This window comes from Amblyomma americanum, chromosome 9 (genome assembly GCF_052857255.1).
Source record: "Amblyomma americanum isolate KBUSLIRL-KWMA chromosome 9, ASM5285725v1, whole genome shotgun sequence".
NCBI classification, from domain to species: Eukaryota; Metazoa; Arthropoda; class Arachnida; order Ixodida; family Ixodidae; genus Amblyomma; species Amblyomma americanum.
The window spans coordinates 117,799,307-117,817,112 of record NC_135505.1 but is presented as its reverse complement, the minus strand read 5'-3'; the positions used below and the strand labels follow the sequence as shown (position 1 = coordinate 117,817,112).

Below are 17,806 nucleotides of genomic sequence, written 5' to 3'. Positions count from 1 at the left end.
TATTGCGGAGAAAAAGACCTGCCAAGCGAGCACACCTTCAGCCTTCGCCGTTTGAAGTTATTTTTATATTATCCTGCGAAAAAACGATGCTCTACTCTACTTCCCTGCACTACACTTCGTTTACTGGTGTCGACTTATTGGATAACAAATGCGCTAGGACCTATTTTATGGAAGGTTACCTCTCGAAAATGCCTCTGAGCTATGTGAGAGGCACGCCGCAGGAGAATACTTATAATTTGAACCCGCAGAGGTATGGATACGTGAATCGTTGACATACATCGGTGACTTTTTAGCGGAAAGGTAGAAAAAAAAAACTGGGCAAGCTTCAGTATGAAAGTGTTTTCTCTCTGCAAGTTTTAACCTAGCAGGGTGGGATCGAGAACGCTAGCTAGATTCATGCATCGCGTATTCACAAAATGTGGGTAGCAGAGCGTCTAGCTTCCAACGAGATTCTTTTAGCTTTGGTGCACTACACTGCAGGTTACATGTAGAGCACGCTTTACAGGAGTCAAAAAGAGCAATTTTAACATGGATCAAACGGAGCGCTTATAAATGTTCGAACAATAATATGCATCTTAAATAAGGAGCCTTAATTATGGAGGAGGAAGAGGCTAGAAAAAGTACGGATATACCGAAAGAAGGAATCAAGGAAAGAAAGGAAGGAAGGAAGGAAGGAAGGAAGGAAGGAAGGAAGGAAGGAAGGAAGGAAGGAAGGAAGGAAGGAAGGAAGGAAGGAAGGAAGGAAGGAAGGAAGGAAGGAAGGAAGGAAGGAAGGAAGGAAGGAAGGAAGGAAGGAAGGAAGGAAGGAAGGAAGGAAGGAAGGAAGGAAGGAAGGAAGGCCTCATACGTTGCTGGCACATATCCACTACGGGGGTGTGGCCAAGACACAGGCGGTTAATTGCTGGATACAGGCAATTTTTGACGGGAAAAGGAGTGGTAATAGGATGTAGTCTGATAGATTGGAATACGGAAGGACAGGCGTCCTGTTAACTTGGAGATCGAAGACGGGGCAATGGCTTAATGTGCATAATAGTATACAATGCCCGTAATGTTCCAATGTCGTACCGACTGAGAGCGGGAAGAAGAAATTAGAATGGGAGTCGCTGCGTTTCTTGAAGAAAATTTTGCACAGCAGAGCGCACACTCCTGTCGCTTCGTCCAAGCAAAGAAGCGCCAATGGAAAGAACAACCGCGGAGGACACAGGCAAGCTCAGTTGACGAAATGAAATTTGCAAAAGACGCTTCCTCAAATGAGAGAAGCGGCGGCAGAACAGCAGGAAGAAATGAAACAAAGAAGGAAAAGAAGTAAGCAAGGCAGAAAGAAGGAAATAAAAAGGAAGAAAGGAGGAAAAAGAAAAGAAAGAATTAAGCAAAGGAAGAAGGAAAGAAAGGAAGAGAGAAAAGTGAAGGAAAAGAAAGAAAGGAGGAAAGCAGGAAAGGAAGAAAGGAGAAAGATAACAGAAGAAAAGAAAGAAGGATAGAATCACACACAAAGAAAGCTTCGTGTTCCACTAAAAACTAAAAAAGTTCCTTCTTGAGAAGATGCATACACAAGCCTGGGACTGCCTCGTGTTGTGTGAGGGATGTGTTGCGGGGGGGGGGGGGGGGGGTATTCAAGTCTCTGTCCTCTGTAGTGGTTAAGTATTTCTGCATACGTCGGCTCCACCGTTAAGGGGTCCTCTATGGTTTCCGGCTGCCCTGTTCGGTGCATGATTTCGCGAACTAGGCTGTCCACCCTTCAGTTGCCTTCTATCCCAGCGTGTGCCGGTATCCAGAATATCCTGTGTTTTATGTTTTTCTCGAACTTCGTTCGACCCTCAATTCTTTACAAGGCGTCCTGTTGATTGTTAATGCGGAAGTGACTTTGCAGTGCAGTTCTGAAGTCTGAAATAATGATCAAACAGTGCGGTCTGCGCAACGGAAAGAAAAAAAATACTCCGTCAGCAAATGCGCCAGCGATCGATCAAAACCTTATTTCTACATGCAAGCTGTTTAGTAGAACTAGATTCGATCGCTCGCAGCGTGTGAACTCAAAGATGAAATATCCACTCAGATGTACAAGCCTCGTCGAAATGTACTGACTTAACAACGCAGCTCTCTAAAATAAGTGCACATGTGCAGTGCAATTCAATAGGAGATGCCATTTCAAAACTGCAATATAGTGCCACAGATCTGGGTGAAATGTACGTCTATTCTCATGTTTCCAACCCCAATCGCCCGCCTCGAAGGAAATGAAACAAACTACAATAATCGACTTCGAAAGTGGGAACCCGCAGGCCTCGAACTAGTTTTTCTGCCCTGTTAAAGCATCCTCCGTGCAATGCATATTTCTCTCTTTCTTAGAATACTTGCTCGGGTCACCAAGGTGCCCCAAGCAACGCATAATCTTTCGAGACAGTGGACAAGTACCTCACGGGTCATTACTCGGCTGACAAAGCATTGTAAAAGGAAACAACAATAATACAAAATCGAGAAGGCAAATTGCGGCCACAGCAAGCGTTGATGCCCCAGGGCAGATTATGGGACATTTTCTTCAAGATAAAAGTAAAAACGAACACGAGGAGACGAAAATAGACAATAAAAAATTTTAACACTCGGAGAGCGATGGAGCATCTTTTTATACCTTCATCATGCGTTAGACCTCAATTACAACGCTATTCCTTTGTCGATTAATCGGCCTTTTTTTTAAATAGGGCCGATAATAATGTTCCTGCCCTCATCAGATTAATGACCTGGAACGAACAATTCTGGCGGGCGGTAGCAGAAAAAATAAAACCAATAAAAAATTAGCACAATGCTAGCAAAGCGGATTGTTGGCGAAAAGCTGTTCCCATGTAAGGAGTCATACAAGCGTAGAGACACTGTAGCTATCTTAATTCAATAAGGTTGCTAATTTCAAAAGAGGTCATGCAATAATGGCTGATTAGTGCGCTGTGCCGTATGCAAATAACAGGCCGTGAGCCCGCATGAGGCTGCTCCAAATGATTATACATGTGGGAAAACGAAGTTGATACAAATATCAAATATATTGCACAAGCATATTAGTTCCTGATAGCAATAGTCGAATTGGGTTATATATACCCCACCTTATATACCCCAACGCTTCGGGGTATGAACTTACCCACGCAAACAGGAACTTATGCATGCACATTTATTACTGTGAACGCGGCGTGGTAGAGGTTCGAGGCGTTCGTCCGGTGCGGAGGTGGTACGGGTTGACAGAAATTCGTTAAGCGGGCCCTAAAAAAAATGTTAGGCCTCCCACCCGCCTTTAACCAATTGGGCGCGCTGCGTAAATAGAGATCAGGAGCTTCGATGCAGAATTCACGGGGACACCTAAATCCATTTTGTATTGGCGACGCAATGTCTTTAGCAGCTGCTGATATCTTTACCGAAAGTGATGTAAAATCAAATCAGGTGAAGTCGCGTCTAGTGTGTTGAGGTCATTTCCATACAGTCAATGCTCCCATCTGGTGATGCCACTTCCTAGCAGTCAACGTCACTGCCCAGCAGCCAATCAGCAAATGGAGGTTATCCGGCCTGGTGACGTCATTTTCCTCCAGGCAATTAGCAAGTTTAGCATCAGACCACACATTTTCTCCCGATGGGGCTTCTAATGATATCGCATTTAAAAGTGATGAAGACGGCTTTACTATTACTGCGGTTAACCGATTAATATCACAACGTCGGCAGGGCAGAGGGTATATTGATTCCTCGACGTCTATCTGTATACCGGGTGTTACAATGAAGACTGAGCAATTTTTAAAAATACGATTTTTGAGGCAAAATATGGCTTTTGCGGCATGGTATAGACAGGGTTGGCGGACGTCAGAAAACCGGTAACTAGTATGGTTAACTAATTTCCAATAATTAGCTTTTTAATAATTAGAGCCAGGCGTCTAGTTGCAAATAGAGATTTGTAGCCTTCTGTTAGTAACCGCCATACCAGTGTTTGGAATTTCGAAAATGCGATTACCCTCGCCGTTATGGCTCTACAAAATTTGGCTTTTTCGACTAGTTACGAGCACTGGAGGGTTTGCTTTGCCTGCATGTTTTCGAAAGAGCAGGCGTTTTTGCACGATGCAGCCAAATTTTGTCGAGCCACAGCGGCGAGGGTAATGGCGTTTTCGAAATTCCAAAAAACTGGTATGGCGGTTGCTAACGGCCGGCTACAAATCTATGATTGCAACTAGACGCCTAGCTCGAATAGTTATAAAGTTAGTTTTGAGAATTAGTTAACCATCCAACTAGTTAAAATAACAAACCGGTTTCCTGGCGTCCGCCAACCCTGGCAATAACCATGCCGCAAAAGTCATATTTTTCCCTCAAAAATCCTATTTTTGAAAATTACTTTAAATCTTCCTAGTAACACCCGGTATAGGCCTAAGCCCAGACCCATACCGTCCCGCATTTCGTTTATTACTTCTTAATGTTTAATTTCGCAGAAGTCAAAGCGGCTTCGTCTGGAATTACTGCGGTCGTCGGAGCATTTTTATTTTTTGTTTCCTGGCCTTATGGTTCACTACCCCGTTTCCAGCGTTGGTAAAGTTCCGAAAAACCAGAAATTGAGGTGATATGCAAAGGCGCTTTTGATGCAATACTTTTTTCTGCACTGCGTGACAGAGTAAACACAGCAGCGTGCACGACTACACTGAATACAAGTAAAAATAGATAATACACAAAACAAACGCGACGCAGACCGCTGAACGCAGTCTGTATCTTTCCCTTTTCAAAACAATCACCATATATTTAATTTTCCTGGCCCACGCTTTCTTTTTCCTTTGCATCTTCTTTTTTTAAGTTTCCTTTCTTATTTTCAGTTATTTTTTCACCATAACTAGCAAATCTTTTGATATCTTCATAGGTGATATCGTTGTTCCTGCTGCAGAAAAGGCCAAACATGACCCTTTGATCCCATCTCTTCAGACCACCATCGCGGAGGAATAAAACAAGTTAGTAAAAGAAAACATCCACCGCCGCCACTAACACATGAAGTCAGCAGTTGCCTCAGGCGCTGCCAAAGATTATTTATCTCCACACCATCGCATCGCTGACGGATGGCACGCTTCGCCCCAAGGGCAGACGCAACGGTCCCGACTTCTCTACCGCGAGACACGGAAGAATGGTATATATACCTCTTTAACGGAGGCTGTAGTGAATTTGTGGTCGCTGGGGAAGGTTCGCTGGTTGCCAGTACTCTGAGACCCCGTTCGATGTTTGCTTTGTTTCTTTAATTTCTTTGCCTATGTCTTCTTTCTCTTGTTCTTTTTTTATTTCTGTGTGTGGCGTTCCGTTCGATTTCTTGACGCTCCGCCAGAGGCGCTGTCATAGCATGGAAGAAAAAGTATATGCCTTCGGGGCAAGAGCTACGCAACAACAAAAAAATGAAACCGACCGACTCTGTGTCTTTGTACCGTATTGTTTGTTTTCTTTTGTTCGGCGAATGACTGATGCATTAGGAGCGCGAATGGAATGACACTATTGTGAACAGGGTGCCTAGACAGAGCTAGGCAAAAAATAGTCTTGTTTTTTTTAAGATGGTTTGAGCAAACAACGCAGTTTTGTTCCGAAAAGCTAGGTATATGTTTTGTTAATGAAAAAAAGAGTAAATAATATATCAGAAAGCAGGGCAATTCGAGAATGGAAAAAAAGACAATTTCACTATTTGCTAAAAGCAGTTCTGGAATTATTAATGAACAAAAACGTGCTCATAAAGTTCTTAACATGAAAAGAACCTCAGAAAACATTCAATATCACCACCTCTGGATCATTTATGAAGCACAACAAATTCAGGTAAATATACTGGCGCTCCGACTCGGCTATATGACTGAAAGTAGTTTTACTGTTTCCGCAAGCAGTGACGAAAAAATCAGAGGTTATACCGACTTTGAAATAACATGTAGCTGTTGGTCAGCTGGCAAGCAACTACCTAGAGATGATATGTCGCACAAAACCGCAAGAATCTGGCAGGAGCAGATTTATGAAGAGCGTACATACGGCTTCACATTTCCGTAGCATAGCTTTCCGGAAGGCCCGCGCAGTTCATAACGGGACATTCACCGTACGCTTTTCGAGCGCATTTGTTTACCGTGTACAAATAGTTACAGTGTTGCACCGGTTACCAAATCGGTCAAACCGGGTCATTTTGACCGAGGAAAAGTCGTCGGTCCTGTAACACTAGAATCCTGCAGCCGACAGAGAAAAATAAACATTAGAAACTGATAGAATTTAATGCTGCTATGTGCTTATCACACAGCGAGCTGAACGGATAAGCAAACGACTACATCTCGATCTGTGTTGTTGGCTCACGCGCCTGAAGTCACGAACCCTCAAGAGCTCTCTTCATCGTTGCTACGCGCGTCTTTCCCACGCTTGCGTAATTATACATTATGCGGATAATATCGAAGTGTCCCACGGCTCGGCTTGAGCCAGTGGGCAGGCTCGTGCTCTTTCCTTTTCATTCTTCCTGTTTTCACCACCAGCAGCAGCAGCAGCCACTGTATACACATATAGCGGTCCCATGACAAGAGTTTTCCTCTCGTTATACGATTTTTGTTTAAGGGGCAGAGGAATGGGAGGGCACAACCAATTTTATTGACCGCCATCTTGGCGGACACATAGTTCCCCTCTATCCACCATATTGGACAATGACGTCATCATTGGCACGCGGCAGGTGGTTGTTTCTACAATGCTATTGTAGATGGCGCTACAAGTCTCAACGCGAGGTGTGCTGTTCTCTAATTGCTGCCAAAGATGGAGCTGTGATCTGATGGTGGTAGCAGACCCCACAAAATCTCGAAACGTGATGAGTAAGAGCTCACGCTCTTAAAACCTCTGACTGCATATTGCTTTCATAAAAACCCTCAGCGGGGACCTTGCTGTAACCCAACACTTTCTGTGCGATTCTGACGCCGCACATTTAAGCAGTCCTGTGAAGTGTGTGGGACGAATGACAGAAGTCAATATTTGTATGATTAAAGGTTACTGCCACTTCGTGTGCGCCGTGGATGCCAGACAAAATCTACGACGGGGGAAGGATAGCGCTAGTGTGAAAAAGCTTGCGAAAGAAGCTCGTGCCGGTGTAGCTAGTCAGTGACTGAACTGATGGCTGAACAGGGACGCCGCCCCGTCAGTTGACTATTTATTTTTCAGGTGACGTATTTATATTGTTGTGAATGGCCAACAGTACACTTGAAAGCCATCGCTGGTAGCAAAAATATAGTGGTGTGTCAGCAAGAAAAAAGTAACTATTGCAAGAGTACTGTAGGATTCCACACCTGAAGCAGTGCAGCGTTCTTTAATTAAACAGGCTGTGGTGGCTTAGACCGCGGAGGCCGCGTTTCGATGGAGGCGAAAAGCAATAGGCGCCCGTGTGCTGTGCGATGTCAATGCACGTTAAAGATCACCAGGCGGTCGAAATTACTCCGGAGCCCTCCACTACGGCACCCCTTTCTTCCTTTCTTCTTTCACTCCCTCCTTTATTCCTTCTCTTACGGCGGGCGCGGTTCAGGTGTCGCCGAGATGAGAGACATACTGCGCCATTTCCTTTCTCCGCCAAACAATAATTTTCAATTTTTGCCCGTGTGCTGTGCAGGTATCAGTGCACAAAAAAAAATTTAAATTGTTTTTTCGGGGAAAGAAAATGGCGCAGTGTCTGTCTTCTATATCGGCAGACACCTGAACTGCGTCTTGAGCGAAGGCGTAAAGGAAGTACTGAAAAAAGAAAGGAAGAAACAGGTGCCGTAGTGAAGGGCTCCGGAATAATTTCGATCACCTGGGGATCTTTAACGTTACCCGCCGCGGTGGCTCACTGAAGCAAATCATTTCGTTAAAAGAGGTCTAACGATCAATACCGACACCCTTGCGAAGATTTTCGGCGGCCGTAAGTTGGAAAGAAATATCAGCCTATTCGAGCTTTATTATATTTATATGCATGACGTCAAACACGAAGTTCTTGGAAAATTTTACAGGTAAACAAATCTCATAATAAAAAAAACCTCTGCCAGGGTTACCGATATAGTGCAACGAGCAAGGCCATTTGCGAACGTCTCGACGCTGGAGCCTTTCTTAATGAACATGCGCCTGGACTCTAATGAATACTGATGAACCCCTAGCCCGGGCGAGCCCGGCATCGCATCCAGAGTGCGAAAAGTTCTCGGGGGTTAAAATGTTCCTCGCAGTAACGGGTTCCCGCTAATTGAACTAGGTTAGGAGTGTTCGGGAAACGCTGACCGATTGTATGCGTCGGCGGATGTAGGTAGCGTTCCGGACACACAATAACGCTGCGTGGCAGAGCAATGTAACATCGTACGTCGCTAGGTGGCGCGTCGATGAGCGTCTTGCCGAGGCCTGGAATGCGTGGATTTTTCGGCCGCTTTACTAATGCAGATTGCAGTCGCTTTGTTGTCGAGGTAGTTAAAAGAAAATGAGAGCAAGAAAGTAAGCGCTAGAACAATAGCGTACGAGTGCAAGAATAAAGGTCACGGTAAAAGAGTATAAGTGAGAGTAAAAACAAGAGTAAAGGAGTAAAATGAGCGTAAAGCACTAAATGTAAAAAAGTGAAATGAGAGCAAATGCTTAAAAATGAACGAGAAAAAGTGAGAGTAAAATAATAAAAGGAGAACACTTAGGGTAAAGATAGCGGCACGGAAAAACAGCACACAGATAATGGGCCCGAGAAGTGACAGGCATGATCAATAATCTTTAAATCAACGCCTCTGTGGCTTTTTCGCAATAGAAAGGAAAATATCATAGGGAAATTAAAAGAAAGAACAGCTAGGAACCAAACAAGAAACCATGGAGTTAGATGTATTCCAGTGATATGACATGTTTTTCTGTCTCAGGTTATCATGGCTAGTATTGTTCCTTTGAGAATTTGGAGAAATACTCTATAACTGTAGCGAAAGTTTGACTCTCGTGTTAAGACCCAAATAGAAGAGGCGCCGTTAATTCAAGTCAAGTAGAATCAAATTAAAGTGTATACACGGCAAAAGAAATGACACAAATCGGCTGTTCCGGCTCGCTTAACGACGTAATTATTTTGGAGTCTTCTTCAAAGCGTAGTGTTGCGTAAACTCTTCAACAGAAATTCATCGCGTACTTAATACTGGTCGATAAGTTTTTAGTTGTCCTTGTGTCGTTGAAAAGCGCAGTTATTTTAGTGTAATTTGCAAAGAGTTCAAGAAGGTTTATTACAGTGTACTGGAGTTCGCCTTTGTTCATTTCTAATATAAGCGACTTCTAGAGTTACAGCACCCATGCATTGGGTCTTAAAAGAGCTGAGCGAAATGCTGATGAAACTGAAAAGCATTAAGCAGGTTACGTAACAAAATTACGCCTTGCATAACACCACCGTTAAGTTTCCCGTTGGCTGAACCACTTATGCAAGGCGTCTTTGTCACTGCCTTCATTAAGTGCAGACCTTGTGTAGGTACGAGCCATAGTTCAAGGAGTGCGGATCAAAATAGTGACTATAGAGTGAACAGTCTCCACACCTTGTCACGATCTGATGTAGCTTCTAAGTGGTTTGTCCATACACCTCATATAAAGGAGGTGCGAAGACCGATTCCCAAAGACTCTGGGTATCCTCCGGTTTACCATTGAGCAGAAGCTTTCCGCTGACCTGGCGCTCGACTTCTCTAGAATTGGGAAATTGGCTTTTAGTTGGAAATTTTCTTTTGGAATGTCGCCCATGTATTTATATTTTAATTGCTTTATTCCGGCTATAACCGTGTGTTAACCGCGGGCTTTACCCTACCTATACATTTGTTGCTACTTTCAACCATGGGAGTTTCATACAATGGGTAAAATGACTGGACCCCAACATGTGAGCCATTGAGCTCTTTGCCCACGCTGTTTTTTTAGCTATTGAGATAGCCATCATAATTACCAAGTTTCTGCGTGATGTTCAAAACGGCGCCAAACTTGATCAATTCTAATGATGAGAATAATTTATGAGTCAGCCTTAATGGTGAAAATTATCGATTCGATGTAAAATGTAGGTGTAGACTATCATACACGACGCATTCGGAAACACCAGGATCTCTCAGAGCTCATAGCTGAAGGTAAAGCTTCAAGGAGAGTTAAATTTAAAATGTAAACCGAAACTTTTCACAGTCAGTGTGCTTGGGGACTTCATTGTATAAACTCCATTGTTGTCACTATATATCGGAGCCAAAAACTACCGCATTCGGCTTCCCGCTGACAAAAATTATGCCAAGGTGCGTCGAATCGATCTTCTGGATACTCTGACATGAACTGTCACGTGACCATTTCGGGCGCTGTCACTGCGTGACTTGGAGGAAGCATTTTCATCGGTTGGGCGGGAAACTGGTATATCTACATCGCCAGCTATGCATAAAGTTGAGCAGCATCTTTCGGTGGAGTACTGTCACAGGGTGAAGTAAAACCCGGCTTTTAGGCGAGGTCGTGGGTTCGGTCACGGTCGCCCAATCAGGATAAAGGCAAAATGCGAAAATTCTAGAGTGCTGAGACTATCCTGTAATTTAAAGAAATATATGTGACATAGGTTACCCCGGAGCTCTCTACTAAGGTCAGTTTCGTATCCTATTTTATATATAGCATAATTAATTCATAGTAATTAACACGCGAGTGCAATTTATCAGTAATGTTCGGGCACTATGCGTTCCGGTCAATTTAAAGACGTCTATCGGATTACGTTTCGTCGTTCGTCAACGCTTTTACCTAGGGGTGTCCGAATATAGTTTTCTTGAACGGCCGTTTCTAATATAAGCTCCACTTCGACGACGCACACCACACTAGCCGGGATCGGTCTGCACGGGACGGAGGGTTTTAAGATCCACGAAGCGGTCCATTCACTTAGTGGCTTTCGCAATGTTGATGCATGACCTCCAAGTATGGATCAAGCGGCAGTGCTCGGGCATGCAGGTTGACAAAACCGTATCTTGATTCGACAATGCCATTTGTTGGGCGAGTTGGTGCTCAGGAGGATCCATAACAGCGCGACAGACGGGACAGAGAAGAGAGGACACAACACGGAGCGCTGTGTGTCGCGCTGTTATGGATCCTCGTATCTTGATGCCCGATCTCGCGGGCTATGGCTGATACGTCATCATGGTCAGCCTGACTGCGTCGACTGGAACACAAGATCCTCTCCCACATCTCTCCATTAACCTAACCTTGCCATGTTCTAGCTGCAGCCCCATTATCCCTGTAAACTGCTTAATCTCATCCGCCCCCCGTTACGCTTGCCTTTTCTTGGTATCCGGTCTATTACACTTAATAAGGCCGAGAAGTCGCTCTGTCATTCTAATCCGCTTTTTATTCCCTGTCTTCAAAACTTGAAAACTTGCAAGTTTACTATGCGTGTGAAATGGCGATTACAGAGTTAATGAACTGGCATAGTGTTCAGTGCTTTTCGATGGAAACAGCGTTGCGTCTTTGGACAGCCAGCTATATTTCCATAGGTTATAGCGTTATATACCGCAGCGCCGCCACTATCTCTTCGCTGTGTCGCACGATTATTTGTATTATACGAATATTCGCCCAAATAAACATTCTATTTGCATTCGATTCGGTTTCTAGCTACCTATTCTAATTCACTTCGGTTCGGACAAAGTACTGTTCTCATGTCTCTACTTAAGTCGCAAAACTCCGCGCTGCACTTCTTTCTACCCGCGTTTTAGGTTCCCTCCTGATGGACACGTACCCAAGAGCACCTTCGAAAAGATTAAATTTGTCTTTAAATATCCTGATGAATTAAAAACATTCAGTGAACCCTAAGCCCTACGATATAACTTATCTGCGCAATTTTACTTCAGCTGAGCCGCTTTTCTGGGTGCCTAATAAAAATTTAAACTACCTAGGACGTTTTTTGGACATTTAGGGCGCCCTCAGGACGTCAGTGGTAGTTTAAATACCCACTGAGTAAAATACTGGGACCTTGACTGCGGCGATCGGCAACCCTCAAGGCATACGAAGCGCTGTTTCTATTACTGAGGGCGTCTTAGCTTTTGCAACAGATTATGATTTTGCGCCACGCATTCCCTTACCTATTGTTCTTCCTCCTAAACCAATTTCTCCCTTTCCTCCTTTCTTTTAAAGGCCCCTCTTTCCTTTCCCCAATTGTACGGTAGCATGCAGGAACAACCTTCAGGTTAACCTCCATACGTTTCCATTTCCCCTCTTTATCTTTGCCCGAGTCCTGAGGGACCCGCTTAGGTGGCTGACTAATCAAGTTCGGCTACTCAGCCTGAGGTGGCCGAGTTGCATACCGGCTTCAGCAGCTGCATTTCTATGCACGCGAAATGCGAACACGTCTGTGTGCTGTGAGTTGCTAGAGGACGTTAAGTAACACCCGGCTGGTTGAATTTAAACCGGAGCACTTGACAATATGCTGTCTCTTTCTCTGCTGCACTGTTTTGATGGTAAACCCTTATCTTTTCTTCTCTGCGCGGCTGAGGTGTCCGCACTTAGTGTGAGAGTCACTGCCCCTTAATTTCTTTGCCTAAACCACTCCACACGGGAGAAATTACAGAAACATTTACTGCAGAGCGTTTTACTGCCTTCGCTTCGCTCAGCCCCTGCAGTATTAAACAAGCGACGAAATTTAGTGCCGTCCCACAATGCGTCGCAAATACAGAAAGAAATGAAAGGAATATGAGAGCCGTATATATGCTGTGCACCCCTGAGCCTTGCTTTATCCAGGCGATAAGTCGGCAGTCCAAAATCGTTTATAAGAAAAAACATAACTTAATGCATTTTTTTTGTTGTTACCGTTCCTTGGGAGTACTGAGATGAATCTAATGATGAACAGACCAGTGCGCACCAATGTCGCCTTGACTGCAATAAAACGCCGCGGTTCATTGGAGAGTAGGTAAGTTTCTTACGTCAAAGAAATGTTAACGGTAAATCCGTTGCTCAAATCTCCTACAGAATTGCCCAGCTATGGAAAAATAACATTAAAGCACAGACTAGCGCAAGATCACAAAACGCAACTACGTTGATTATTTTTACCGCTCCACAGAAAAATGAATAGCCCCTGCGCTCAGCTGAACTAAAACGCCGTCAGATAGAAGCTTTTATTAGCGCACGTAACCGGGAACAAAGAAAGAAAACAGTTAGAGCGGCGTAGATCTATCCTAGCTGCAACGACCGGGATATGCCGCGCCACGCCGCAACGAACCATTGGCGACGGCTCGGCGGCCGCGCACTTGCAACCTCGTTTCGAGCGCTATCGGCGCCGCGTGGAGGGGGACCGGCTGCGGTGCAGCGGCGCGTACGCGGTTGCCGAGCGCTTTGCAACTTCACGCCGACGATACCGCGGGGTTCACCCAAGAAAGGTTCTTGGGCATTCGGGGAAGAAACGCTGCACCCACAGAGAGTGGAACTAGACAGCACGCGAATGCGTAAGCGAAAGCGGAGAAAAGAGGCGAGACGCTCACGTTTCAGGCCGTCTCCGTCGCTCAGGACATCTTCCGCATCCACCGGGAGCTCTGGGCTCTTTTTTGACTTTCTCCTCCGGGATATTCCGGACGCCAGGATGCGGTGTGACGGAGCATCCGGGAGGATGCAGAAAAGCGGTCTGGTCTCTATGTCAGTGTCGCCACCCGGCGGCATTTTATTCTACTAATAAAAATCAGTTGTTTCAAATAACGACAGATGGCGCCACAAAAGTTGACGTTCCTCACTTTACATTGCATCAGTTCGCATCAATGTTTTGTTTGCACTTAACGTTAGCAGCAGTGGCGATGGTAATATCTTATTCCCTTCTCCTGTAGAAATAAACGAACCTAATAACTTTCCTCTCAATAGCTGAGCCAATAACTTTAACAACTGCAACTGTTAGCCCGTTAGCGTCGGTGTAAGACATTGGCGTAGTAGCAAAGGTTTGCAGTCGAACGCGCACGCAAATGTGAATACTGCCGATGGAGACTGCACAATAAACACTGATGTCACAAGTGGCGGCCGAGTTACCACCAAGTTTCTGCAGCTTGTAATGTCTCACTTCACTGTGACACAGCCGCAGAGGCCGATCGGCACTTCACTCTGAAGTGGTCTGCGTGTGCGTGAAAACATGCGTTTCCGTTCGGTGTGACAGCTGTGGCAGTCTCTGGTGGGCTCGGTGCGTAATTGCACTAAGAACAGTATAAACCTGAATAACAAATGTGGGCTAGTTAGTTGTTCATTGTGCCGGGGCTCCCCCTAAAGTTATCAAACGGCAAAACCAGGCACGAAGGAAAGATTAGCCGCGAAGTGCTTCATGTATCTAATGTTTCTGCGGAAATTTTTTTATGATGTGGTAACGATTGCAGCGATCTTCCCTACAGAGTAAAATATGACATATAAAGAGCATCACTAGCCACCCTAGCATCACTAAAGCTTACATTACATTATTTATAAAATAGGTATCCTGAAGACATTTCTCCAGCCAGGTTTCCGTGGTGTAGTGGTTATCACGTGCGCCTCACACGCGCAAGGTCCCCGGTTCGATCCCGGGCGGAAACAACTTTTTTTTTTTTTTCGTGCGTTCTATCTCTACGTCGTTGGGCTTTTCTGATGAATTTATATAGGCCTCCTTTTCACAGTTTCGCAACTATTTACCTACACCCGAAGACAAAATCGCCACAAGTCCGGATATTTAGAATCACATATGCCTGAGTAAAATAATGATTCATCCTGACAATATAACATGCTGGGTATAAAGCTCCACCGCAAAATTACAATCAACGAATGATTCTCATGAATTCCACGAACAGGTGGATATGATCTTACCTTGCGTTTTTTTCCTACAACGGGCAAGTGGTGATGCAGTTTCCAATCTATCCATATTTGCCAAAGGGGAAGAAGCAAATAAATAGAAAACGGGAAAATAAATTATTCTCCAATAAGCACATAATGTTTTTAACTCATCGCCTTTCGGACACCTGATACACAATTCGCCGTTACATAATTATACAACCCATCTAGCCAACAAAAATACGTCCTCAGGACGCCCAGAGGATTAATTTTTGAGGACGTTGTGATTTCCTGAGCACGTCCACTACTGATTCTCAACAAGTCCTCGCATAGTCCTGCTGTCCGGCCTTAGTATGTCCTCAGGACATCCTCAAAATTCCTCTCAACTTCCTTCTTATATGTTTTCAGGACGTCAGATGTGGGTCAATATATTGCTTAATTGCTGTGGGGAATGTGCACAGAGGCTGTGAAACAGCTTTATTTCTGCTTCATTTCTCTTGGATTATGGCAAACAAATTATGCAAAAGTTTCGCCATGCTCAAGACTGGTTCGTTTGCCGCATTTCTTTGTGCATACAGGTTGTCCTCTGCGCAATATTTTCATACAGCGACGACTACAGCTCTCTTTCAGGAGTTGAACTCTACCACCTCAGTGCATAAGCTACTTGGACTAATGGCGCTAAAACTGCTACTGCTATTACTGTCAAGAAAAATGAAAAGGAAAATGCACGGGCCTGCCCACTGGCTCAAACTTAGCCACAACCGCTGCCACGTGCTGAAAGTAGGAGAGTAGAAAGATAAGAGAGGAAAGATAAGGAAAGACTAGCGTGCGCTAATATGTCTCGGGCCGATCCCGGAGACAGTTCAATACCGGCCCGACCCGTGCTGGTGTGCGTTTAGCACTCCGCCAACCTCGTTTCAAGCATGCAGCACATAAAAAAAGGTTTAAACGCCAAAACACCTTAATATATCTCCTCAGTGCATATAGTTTCTGTAGTCAGAATGGTTTCCTTCATTATATTGCCATTGTACACAGGTACCTTTTAATAAACCTAAGTTTTCAATTAATGAAAGCCGAGTGCGAGGGTTAAAGCTTGTTTTATCTCAGTTCAAAGCCGCAATATTGTCCTGCAATATGACGTTTGTAGGATATTTGAGGAATTTTCATCCTCGAGTCGTCCAGTGACGATCAAACTCAGGATGTCTTCATGAGGACGTTTGGTCGTGACGCACTCAAAAAGTACTCACAATGCCCTGCTAGGAATAAGGACGTTCTGACCATTTGAGGATGTCCTCAGGACGTTTGATGTTGTCTGGCTATAGAAGGAAATTCTCCAAACTTCACCAGGAAAAGCGCCAAACTTATGGTTCTGGTACTCACTGCTTACAAAATATGTCATCGAAAATTATGGTAATCCTACTCATCGTAACTGCGCCGCGGCCGGGGGGGGGGGGGGGGGGGGGGAGGCAGCCTAGGGCAATGGGTACCCTGAAGGAGAAATCCAAACTCCACTAAAACCTCCTAAACAGATCCAATAAAATATTTTACTCACTTGCTCAGAACAAGGTGCATGCCGAGCTACATACAATTGCATAGACGGTTGCAATTATTTGACTGTGTAGCCATTGAACACGTCGTTAGCAGACGCTGCGTTTCCACTGAACTGCATCTTCATGTGCTCTGTTTAGTGTCCGTGCGGAAAAATGCTAGGAGTCTAGATTTTTTCGAACCACAAGGCTTTAGAGAGCGACTTTTTGTTTGTTCCAGAAACTGATATGGCATCATCTTCTCCGTAGCTACGAACTAGTCACGTGCTCTAATCACCTTACAAAGGTAATAAATCATTTCGCAACTTTCATGTCACCACCTAAATACCTAGCTTTGGGTTTAAAATTACGTCCATCTCAACTGATGGGATTCCTGATAAGATTATTTTTCAGTTCAACAAACAGCCTTCAAGGGAGGGTCATTTCTGCTGTATGCGAAATCCGTATGTTGTAGTGATATTGGTGATTCTTCAAATTATCACTTCGGATATTTTTCTGAAGAAATTAGACGTGCGGATTTCTGGGGGATATTTTAAGCCATTGAAGGCAATGGCACAAAATATCATTTAAAAATCCGCAGACAAAAGGTTCAGACCAGTGTGGCTGACACCAGTTACTATTAGTTTAGCGGTTAAAATACCACACCAAGACAAAAAAACTACAAGACCAAAAACTGGAAACAGCACCACTCATGTTGTATATCTGCTACCTAACAAAGATTTCATCGTACCTCGGAGTTCGAATCGCAACACTTGACCGTTTTTGACAAATTAACATTTCATTTCATTACTGTACTTACATCATGAATGGTCTAATATTTTGATATGTGATGAGTTCCTGCATACACGCCCTACGGGAGAGTCAAGCAGCAGTAACTCTACATGTCCAACATTCGCGGACAAATTTTTTGAAAACAGGAAAATTGTAAGATACTGTCATGAATATATTGCAGGTAATGGTGAATTCTATTCTGTAGCGAAATCTTTCTTTTAAAGTGTTTACATCGATCACATCGAGCAGTTAGTACTGCCATAGAAAACAGATGGGGAACGCTTTTGGCGATAGCAAAAACGCTAATAGAAAAAAAAGCAAAACTGCCGTCGGGTGATCTGCAGAAATATTGATTGTTGTAGTGAAATCCTCCACTTTATGAAGAAATTTCTATCATAAAAGGTTTCCTGCTCATAAAAAGATTTTGTCCAGAATTTTTTGGTATGAATTATGTATGAACCAGCGCGCTACCTGCGGGATGGACAGCGATACTGCCACCCCATAGCGAGCCCGATCAACACCACATAAACAGGTGTTGGCCCGATCACGGCGGCCGTAGAAGTGCTGAAAAGGTGCGGGCCGCCACCAATAGATGACGCCAGAGGTCACGGAGGCTAAAACTTCTTGGCCATTTGAAAGTGGCGCGACTCTTTGAACTCTGCGGCCACCATTCGACCTCCTCGGCTCCTCGCCGCCCCAGCTCGCGCATCGGATTCCGGCCCGATTTGCTAGACGGTGACTGGCCGCGTTTCGATGGAGGCGAAACGCTA

At 44.5% G+C, this 17,806-nt stretch overlaps 1 protein-coding gene and 1 non-coding gene across 4 annotated transcripts in view; one reads left to right on the top strand and one right to left on the bottom strand.

Moving 5' to 3' along the window:
• Positions 1-13,554, bottom strand: part of LOC144104178 (glutamate [NMDA] receptor subunit 1-like) — a 119,653-nt gene extending 106,099 nt beyond the window's left edge. For all 3 annotated transcript variants that reach the window (XR_013308447.1, XM_077637039.1, XM_077637038.1), the window contains exon 1: positions 13,425-13,554. The gene's annotated coding sequence lies outside the window, so the exon portion shown is untranslated. The remainder of the gene's footprint in view (positions 1-13,424) is intronic.
• Positions 13,555-14,414: 860 nt separating this feature from the next.
• Positions 14,415-14,487, top strand: TRNAV-CAC (transfer RNA valine (anticodon CAC)). The gene has a single exon. It is a non-coding gene; the product is annotated as a tRNA-Val (tRNA).
• Positions 14,488-17,806: the final 3,319 nt, after the last annotated feature.